Source organism: Miscanthus floridulus, chromosome 3, assembly GCF_019320115.1.
Source record: "Miscanthus floridulus cultivar M001 chromosome 3, ASM1932011v1, whole genome shotgun sequence".
Classification (NCBI taxonomy): Eukaryota; Viridiplantae; Streptophyta; class Magnoliopsida; order Poales; family Poaceae; genus Miscanthus; species Miscanthus floridulus.
In genome coordinates, this window is record NC_089582.1 from 129915877 (window position 1) to 129926286 (window position 10410).

The window sequence follows — 10410 nt, forward strand, 5'->3', positions numbered from 1 at the left end:
TTACGTGTCAGACCACCAACAGTCAAGCAAAAGAAAGGATATATAAAAAGTCAACCATAAAGGACACAATGTTCGCATAACTACAATAAGATATCTAATAAATAGGAAATCAAAGACACGTTACAAATCTCAAATGCCTTCACATTAAGGGCCCCGATGCCTCTAAATAGCGGTGCATAAGCAAATAAAATGTGAGCAAGCTTACCGCTTCATATAGTAGGTAATGATAGTGATGGTGGGTAACCAATATATTAGGCTACCATAGGACAGCGGCCATTGTGAATAATCCCTCGAACCCTCTGAATCTGCCTAGTCTTGAAGTCCAGCGAAATACAACCATACACTTCTTCAGAATTATGTTCACGTGCTCCTTGCAATAGTAATTTCCCATCAGCAACACCTAGCATGCTGAAGCTACTCGAGCGAGACAGTAAAACTGTATTCTCTAGCACCCACTCAGTGGCACCTTCACCATTAATTTGATTGCTTGCACTAAATAGTCGGACTATACAGTCTTCATGGTGGGGATTACTTCCATTACCAATCATGAACATCCCACGTCTGCTTTCCCCTAACTCCACAATAGCAAATTGCTCAAGCTTGTGGTTGGATGGATGATTGACAGCATAGAACTCCATCCTGCCCATGTCTAGCACAATCAGCTTGCTACGGAAGGGGAATCCTGACAAATACCAGTAGAAACATCCATATGCGTAGCTGCGCCACGACAAGTGGGAGCGCTCAACGACAGGAGACATGGCAGGTTCAGATCATACCAAGTGCTAGATGCAATGGCTCGCCACTGCCCGCAAGCCGAGGAGAATATGAATGCGACTAACTTAGTTGGGCACTGGGCCATCAAAAGGATAAAGTCTACTCCACTCCCTCAATTATGGGAGGTGGTCTACATAACCCCCTCAACTATGAAACCGTCTATTTTACCCCCTGAACTTTCCAAAACCGTCTATTCTACCCCTGGGCGGTTTTCAGCGGCGGGTTTGTTACAGTAACAGCGGGTCTGCTACAGTAACAGCGGGTTTGCTACAGTACCATTGTTTTGAATTTCCTTTCTTTTTATTTATTTTCGGTGAATTTTTGAAAAATCATAGTAAATCATAGAAAAATCATAAAATGAAAAATCTAATTTTATTGGACTCCATATGAGTAGATCTACACAGTGAATATATAATACGGTATGCTTTAGTACAAATTTTTTTTTGTAGCCTTAGATTAATTGAAAAATATAATTTTGTCTGTAATTAATTAGAATTTATCTATAACTAAGTTATACATAGTCCAATGAGTACGAAATTTTTACTATAGTTCAAGCATACAATAATTAGCGTACCATAAACATTTCACCACAATTGGACCATAGAAGCTGTAGCTATGAATTATTCCAATTAATTACAGATAAAATTAGATTTACTATGATTTTTCAAAAATTCACCGAAAATAATGATTTACTATAGTTCAAGCATACAATGATTTTTCTATGATTTTTCAAAAATGCACCGAAAATAAATAAAAAAAAAGGAAATTCAGAACACAGGTACCGTAGCGAACCCGTTGTTACTGTAGCAGGCACGTTGTTACTGTAGCAAACCCGCCGCTGAAAACCGCCCAGGGGGTAGAATAGACGGTTTTGAAAAGTTTAGGGGGTAAAACAGACGATTTCATAGTTGAGGGGGTTATGTAGACCACTCCTAGTTTGGGGGTGGAGTAGACTTTTTCCGCCATCAAAATCACACTGAATGCTCCCGGCGCTCTCTCTGAGACTCTGACTCCTCGCTGCAGGGGGCAAGGAAAACATCGCACCTACGCTCACCATTCACTTGGAGCGGCTGCTCGACTGCCGCGGCCAAGTCTTCCGGGAGTGGCGGAAGAAGTTCGTAGCGGCGGAACAAGGGGTCGCAGACCGCTATGGTGGTGAATGTAGGATGAGTACCCTCGTGGCAGTCGAGGGCGAAGCGGCCGCCGCGGGCGTCCCGGACCTTCCAGAAACCCCTGGTGGGGAGGAACGAGAACTCAAAGTCAGCGGCTTCAGCGACGGGGCGGGCGGCGGACGTGGAGGGGTGTGGCGACTCCCCGGGGTGGAACAATGCGGAGAAGGAGTGGAAGCCGAGCAAGGACGGCGGCTGGAGCGCGTGCAAGCGGCGGAGGAAGGAGTGGCCGGTGATGACGCGGTGGAACGCGGGGTAGGACACGCAGGCGCGGCCCAAGTCCTCGAGGGTGGGGAGCCGGATGAAGATCTCTGCGAGGATGTCGTCGCTGAACAGCATCACCTCACCCGTCGCCGCCAGCGATGCCATCGGGAGCCGGGACCTACGCCGGTGAGGCTTTAGGGAAATGGGGTTAGGGTTTTGGCGAGAGGGGGAGGCAATTGGGGGGATTGGAGGGAATGGGGATTTGGGGGGTTTGGCGAGAGACGAGAGAGAGTGAGACAGTGAGTTCGATTTGTGTAATTGAGATTAAGAACTGTAACGGTGATTACATATTTATACCCATGAGTCCATAACCATGAAGAGATGCTTTACATATCCGTTCGTAGGAGAAACTGTCCACTTCGAGCTATCTCTGAAAGCCGAAGGATCATCGGTCTGTTCGCTGGTCGGTTTCTGGGCTGATAAGCCTTATTGGTGCTGGTTTGTTGTGAGAGAAAAATACTGTTGACTGGCTGATAAGCCCTGACTGAAACCAACGAGCGAACAGACTGCATGACGATTGATGCTCATCACATATGTTTAGCAACCAGAAATATCTAAAACATTTTAGAAATCATTTGGACCGATTTTCATTTTTTATAGTCTAGATAAACATCCGAAACCTGATTCCTCTTTATCATAGTTCTACTCTCTCCATCCCAATTTATAAGTTGTTTTGGGTTCTCAATTCTAAATTATACGACGTTTTGGATTTTATAGATATATAGTTTTTTCTATACACTTCGTTCGCGTGCCCTTAAATTCGGCTTGATCCGCTTCTTTTTTTTTCATCCGGAACAGTGTTTTTTTCTCACAAATTCCTCCAACATTCCTCAAAACCATCCAAATTCCTCCAAAATTCCTCCAAGCGAACAGGCCCTTATAGGTATATACTTAGAACTGAAGGCTATGGGACATGGACACGATCGTGTGCAGTGTGCTCCAGCAAAACTTTTCTACCGGACACTCTGGGCTCGCCGTGGGAGTGTGCAATAAGGATGAGTCACTATACAGTATTTTCCATTATATTGAAAATCATGAAAACAAGATTAAGAATCCTAGTTTTGCTGCAACAAAAAGCCCGAGTAGCTTTCCCAAGTTGAGCCTGAGCTGCTTATTCGCATATTCACAAATCACAATCTTCCTCGCATTCAAAATCAGGTAGCCCCATGTGCACAACATCCGTTGAGCTTTACCAGCTTCTCACATTTACTTACCACATTTGCATCCACAACCACAACACATTCATATTTGACGTAGGAAAAGGACGATAGCATCACAAGACCCTTTGCGTACACACAGGCGTCATCGCTAGTGGAGTTCAAATTATATGAAAGCACCAAGTTTATGCAAATACTTAACCAAATTAAAGGGTAACCAGACATCAGTTCAGGTGCGGATAACTTGTTTAACTACCCAGATTACATGCCATAGTTACTGAAGGATATTATCAGTACAAGACTGAAGGATAACCAGCTGCTAGTCGATGCAGTGTCTAGCACGACATCCATTCTGCCTGTGCACTGAACTCAGTGTGGCATCCATCTGGCAGCACACACAAGTAGTAGCATGACACAAAAGGAGCCGAAACATGCCGATTAACCCCTGCAGAAGTTGAAGAGAATATGAGAAAAGGTGGTTGTTTGATGAAATATGAACTTTCGTTGACTTGCTAGATCAGTATTCGGTATGGTTTAAGTAGGGAATAGAATACACATCCAATGATTAAAGCTATATTCGTGCGACACTATGCAAACTGTTTCTCACCCATAGCCCTTTCGGCATCTAACGGCATCTTAAGATTGCAGGGGACAGCATTGTTTATCAAGGCTGCAAACCAACCAGTATTGTGCACTCTAGGTTACTAGTTGTCAAGGGCCTCAAACCCCTGATTGGCCGGACCTCGGCTACATAGCTCGTAGCCACCGTCCGTCACGCCGGCGAGGTTATGCCCCTCGGCCGTCGGCTTAAGAGAGAAAGAGAGATTAGGGATAACTTCTTCGTTAATCTCAATTGTCCCAGCGTACATGCATATATGGCCCGTGGCCTAACAGATGGAGAAGGCTCTCCTTGATTGTAGGACTAATCCAACAAGGAAGCAACTAATCAGCTAGCTAACTTTCCTCCTAGCCACTCGCCTGCCCTTCCTGCGCCCTAGCTGCTCGCTCGGCCGTTGCTCGCTCGGCCGCCCGGCGCACGTCGCGGGCTCTCCTGCGCCTGGCGTATGTGCGACCGCACATGACATCTCTCCCGCCGTCAAAGACCAGCTCGTCCTCGAGCTGAAAAGCGGGAAAGCGAGCACGGAAGTCGTCGAAGTCCTCCCAGCTCGCAGATGCCGCCGGCTCGTCTTTCCACTGGACCAGCACCTGTCGCACTCCGCGTGCCAGCCGGGCAGCGGTGATCTTGTCAGGCGCCAGCACCACGGCGCCGTTGTGGGTTGGTGGCAGTGCCGGGGGCGTGGCTGGGGGCGTGCCGACGAACTTCTTGAGCACCCCAACGTGGAACACATCATGGAGGCGGGCCCCCTGGGGAAGCTGCAGCCGGACAGCCACGTCGTTGATGACCTCCTCGACGCGGTATGGCCCGACGAAACGTGGCTTCAGCTTGCCGGCGGTGGTACGTGGCAGGGACGCCGCTGGGCGCTGCCGGAGACGAAGGAGTACCCAGTCACCTACTTGGTACACCACCGGGCGATGATGCTGGTCGTAGACACGCTTCTGGACCGCCTGTGCCGATTCGAGGCGATAGCGGACGTCGTCGAGGAAGGCTGCGCGGTCCTCCATCTCCTGGGCAACAGCAGCCATGCGCGTCTCGCTGGGCTCATACGAGCGGATGGTCGGCGGGTCACGGCCATAGACCACGCGGAACGGTGTCTCCCGGAGCGACGATTGGAAGGCGGTGTTGTAGGTGTACTTGGCCCACGGGAGCCAACGGAGCCACTGCTGAGGACGGTCGCCGGTGAAGCAGCGGAGGTACATGACGATCACCCAGTTGGCGGCCTCCGTCTGGCCATCCGTTTGCGGATGAAATGCCGACGACATGAAGAGCTTGGTGCCGGTGAGGCGCATGAGCTCGGTCCAGAACGCGGACGTGAACACCGGGTCACGGTCCGAGACGATGGACTGCAAAACGCCATGAAGGCGAACGATGTCGGCAAAGAAAGCTTGGGCGACGGTCTCGGCGGTGTAGGGGTGCGCCAGCGGGATGAAGTGGCAGTACTTGCTGAAGCGGTCGACGACGGAGAGGATGACCGTCTTGCCCTGCACCCGTGGCAGCGCCTCAATGAAGTCGATGCCGATGTCGGCCCAAACGCTGGAAGGGATTGGCAGCGGCTGGAGCAGACCGGCCGGCCTCAAGTGGTCTGACTTGTACTTCTGGCATGTGGCGCACGCCTTCACAAATTCCTGCACCAAACGACGCATGTTGGGGAAATGAAAGTCACGCCGTAGACGGTGCAGCGTGCGGTGGACGCCTTCATGGCCGTCGTCGTGGACCACGGCCAGGATCTCCTGAAGGAGTGGTGATGTAGCTGGGATGTAGAGGCGGCCCTCCAGGGCGACCATGCCGTCGGTGATGGTCCACGGTGCGGTGCGGGTTTCCGCACGGAGCTCGTCGTGGATGGCGACCAGCGCTGGATCAGTTGCCTGGGCATGGCGGAGGCACTCGATGAAGTCAAATTGGGGCGCCGAGATGGCCAGCAGGTCACCCTCCTCGTTGTCGCGGTGGGAGAGAGCGTCGGCGACGGTGTTCATGGCGCCCGAGCGGTACTCCACCGTGAAGTCGAAGCCCAGGAGCTTGCCGACCCAGTGGTGCTGCGGTATTGTGGCGAGGCGCTGGTCGAGGAGGTATTTTAGACTGTAGTGGTCCATCTTGATGAGAAAGCGGTGCCCCCACAGGTAGGGCCTCCAGTGCCGAACCGCCTGAACGAGGCCAATGAGCTCACGCTCATAGGCGGCCAGGACGCGGTGACGTGGTGCCACTGGCCGGCTGAAGTAGGCCACCGGGTGTCCCTCCTGGACGAGAACGGCCCCAAAGCCGAACATCGACGCGTTGCACTCCACGACGAACAGCTTGGCGAAGTCGGGCATGGCGAGGACGGGGGCCGACGTGACCGCCGCCTTGAGTGCCGAGAACGCCGCGGCAGCTGCGTCGTCCCACGAGAAGCCATCCTTCTTGAGAAGCGCAGTTAGGGGCACAGCCACCGTGCCATAGTTATGCACGAACTTGCGGTAGTACCCCGCGAGCCCAAGGAAGCCACGAACAGCACGGGCGGAGCGAGGAGCCGGCCAGTCACGAATGGCCTGCACCTTGGCCGGATCCATGGCGACGCCCGCTGCGGAGATGATGTGGCCGAGGTAGGCGACGGCGGGGGCACCAAAGGAGCATTTGGTGCGCTTGACAAAGAGCTAGTGGCGGCGGAGCTCGTCGAGGACAGCACGAAGGTGGCACAGATGATCCGCCCATGTCATGCTGTAAATCAAAATATCGTCAAAAAATACCAAGACGAAGCGGCGGAGGAACGGCCGGAGTACGTCGTTCATCAAGGCTTGGAATGTGGCCGGCGCGTTGCAGAGTCCGAATGCCATGATCAAGAACTCGTACAGGCCGTCATGCGTGCGGAACGCCGTTTTGTGGACGTCCTCGGACCGCATGCGGACCTGGTGGTACCCCGACCGCAGATCCAACTTGGAGAAGAATTTGGCGCCGTTGAGCTCGTCCAGCAACTCATCCACCACCGGTATCGGGAAGGCGTCCTTGACCATCATCGCGTTTAGGGCCCGGTAGTCGACGCAGAAGCACCATGAACCATCGGGCTTCTTGACAAGGAGGACCGGCGACGAGAACGGCGAGTCACTGCGGCGGACGATCCCATGTTCAATCATGGCGGCACATTGCCGCTCCAATTCGTCCTTATGGGCAGCCGGGTACCGGTAGGGGCGTACGGCTACCGGCTGCGCGTCAGGCTTTAGCAAGATGCGGTGGTCGTGGGCGCGCTTGGGGGGCAGGCCAGTCGGTGTGGTGAAGACCCCCGCAAACGTGTCTAGGAGGGCCTCCAGAAGGGGCTCGCCAGCTGCTAGGGCGCTCAAGGCAGGGCCCGCCGCGGTGGGCACGCCAGCCCAAGAGATGGTGCGGCCCTCGCGCTGGAATGACATGCGCCGGTTGGCCAGGTCCCAGACAATGGGCCCTAGCGCTCCGAGCCACTTGGTGCCGAGGACGATGTCATACCCGGCCAGGGGCATGACGAAGAGGTTCGCCGGGAACGGGTCACCGGCGATGAGCAGTGGCGCGTCGCGGATGACGTCGACGCAGGTGATCCTCTCACCATTGGCGACCATGGCCGTGAGGTAGGGCCGCTGATGGAGAGGCAGTCTGGACCGCCGCGCTGCCTCCTCGGAGATGAAATTGTGGGTGCTGCCGGAGTCGAGGAGGGCGACGAGCGAGGCAGCCCCCAGCGCCACCGCGAGCTGCATGGTGTCTGCCATGGACACGCCGGCCACGGCCTGCAGCGAGAAGCAGGGAGCCTCCTTGTCCCCCGCTTCAGCGGCGTCGTCGGTGTCATCGATCTCCACACTGTCGACGAAGAAGATCCGCTTGCAAAACCTGTTATGGCCACGAGAGTACTTTTCATCACAGTTAAAACATAGGCCAAGGCGACGATGTTCCGCCTGCTCCGCCGTGGAGAGGCGCCGCTGGTTGCCCTTGCGGCGTCCCTGGTCGGCACCCGCCGGTGGCGCGAGCAGCGCCAGCTGCTGGGGCAGCGCGGGAAGAGCCGGGCGAGGCGGCAGCAACGGCAGCAGACCGCGCGCGGCGGGCCGAGCCGGGGCCTAGGCCTGCCTGTCGATCTCCATGAGCTCCACCTGGCGCGCCAAACTCATCGCGTTGGTGAGTGTCTCGGGGTTGTGGATGCGCACCGCGTGACTCAGAGGCGGAAGGAGGCCATCGGTGTAGAGCTGGACCCGTTGGATCTCGTCAAGCCGGCCGGCGCGGGGAAGGAGTGCTTGGAACCGATTGGAGTACTCCTCCACCGTCCCGGTACGCCGGCACTCCGAGAGCTCGAACAGGGGGGCCGATCGGAGAGGAGGGCCAAACCGCAAATGGAGGAGTTCCTTGAATCGACCCCAGCGCGGCGTGCCTTCATCCTCCTGGAGCTGGATGTACCACAGCTGGGCCACGTCTTCGAGATTGAACGAGGCCATCCAGACCTTCTCTTCTGGCATGGTTCTCTGTTGGTGAAAGTAGGACTCACATCGGTTGATGAAGATCAGCGGATCGGATTTGCCGTCGAAGCGTGGGAAGTCCATCTTCTGGAACTGCGGCGGTCGGTCGTTGTGATGGCTGCCGTCGGTGGGCCCGGCACCCGCCGAGGAAGAGCTCGACTTGTCCTTTAGGGACGCCAGGTCGGCCTTCATGGTCGCCATATCCGCGGATAGGTCCTGGAGCATCTTGGTGAGGTCGGCGATGGCTTGTTCCCCCATGATCGGCTGGGCAGCGGTGGATGCGGTGGAGGAAGACAGGGATGGCGGTGGTGAGGATGGTGGTGCGGCGGCGGTGGATAGGCTGGTGGAGCGGGAGCGAGGCGGCGAAGTTCCCCGGACTCGTGATACCAGGTTGTCAAGGGCCTCAAACCCCTGACTGGCCGGACCTCAGCTACGTAGCTCGTAGCCGCCGTCCGTCACGCCGGCGAGGTTATGCCCCTCGGCCGTCGGCTTAAGAGAGAAAGAGAGATTAGGGATAACTTCTTCGTTAATCTCAATTGTCCCAGCGTACATGCATATATGGCCCGTGGCCTAACAGATGGAGAAGGCTCTCCTTGATTGTAGGACTAATCCAACAAGGAAGCAACTAATCAGCTAGCTAACTTTCCTCCTAGCCACTCGCCTGCCCTTCCTGCGCCCTGGCTGCTCGCTCGGCCGTTGCTCGCTCGGCCGCCCGGCGCACGTCGCGGGCTCTCCTGCGCCTGGCGTATGTGCGACCGCACATGACACTAGTACTTCCCAGCACCAGAGCAATAACTAATTAACTACAAGAACGCCCGTTAAACAAGAACTACCTATAACTCTAGTTTAAGTGCCAAGCAGTAGATCCATTAACTTCACAGTGTTAAACAACCAATAGTAGAATAGGAAGAAAAAAACGCACTATTAACCTGCCGATAGTGCTTAGCTCCTTGGTGAGCTTCAGCTCTAATCATAGTCATTTGGTTTGTTGTTTGCTTCACAAATTGAGCCATGCATGGATGCTTAGTTGTGATAGCATCGTTTGTGTGTGATAGGTGGTTGGATCTGACTCTTTAAAACTCTTTGTAATGCCATTGCTAAATGGTAATGAAATTCAGGTTTCTCTTCAGTGGTGGAAAGAAAAGGGAAAAAAAACTGTCTTTGGGTAGAAGTTCACAAGTTCAGTATAAAATCAGCACTTAAACAGCATGACGGACTTGTGAATGCGATAAATGCAAGATAGAAGCTCATCACTACTTAAACCATTGCTCCAAATGGAAAATAGAAAACCTTGTTGTTCTACTACACAAAATCCGTACAATTTTTTTTTTAAAAAAAAATCAGAACTGTACCTACTTATGCAGTCGGTTGGAGAGTGAATCACTTACAGTAACCTATAGGTGGAAACATGCGTCAACACTAAAACTTATATATACTCCCTCAGTTTGTTTTTACACGTCACATTAGCTTTGTTCTAAGTCAAACATTACTATCTTTGACCATCTATTTCAAAAAAAATCATTAATAGTTTCACAACATATAAATTATTATATATTATGGAAGTATTTCTCATGGTGAATCTAAAAATATAAATTTTATGTCATGAACCTATATAATTTTTTTGAAATCGATAGTCCAAGATACATTATTTGATTTAGGACAAAACTAATTTGACATCTAAAAAACAGAGGGAGTAGTACTCTCTTTGTTCCAAATTGTAAGATGTTTTGCCAAAGCATTCTATCTAGAAAAGGCAAAACATCTAACAATTTAGAACGGATGGAGTAACAAACCGCATAACCCTAGAGCACAATGCTGTTGAACAACATTTTATAGAAAAAAAGGTACACAGTTCAAGAGAGGGGGGATTCACAGGCTTTCCAACACCACCATCCACCAAGCAAAATACAAGTAAAGAAACTATCTAAACAAGAATTACCTGTCAGACCACCTAACAATCAAGCAAAAGAAAGGATATATAAAAAGTC

The 10410-nt window shown here is 52.4% G+C and overlaps 1 pseudogene; it reads right to left on the minus strand.

Moving 5' to 3' along the window:
- Positions 1-209: 209 nt before the first annotated feature.
- Positions 210-2312, minus strand: LOC136546931 (uncharacterized; annotated as a pseudogene).
- Between the last annotated feature and the right edge of the window lie 8098 nt (positions 2313-10410).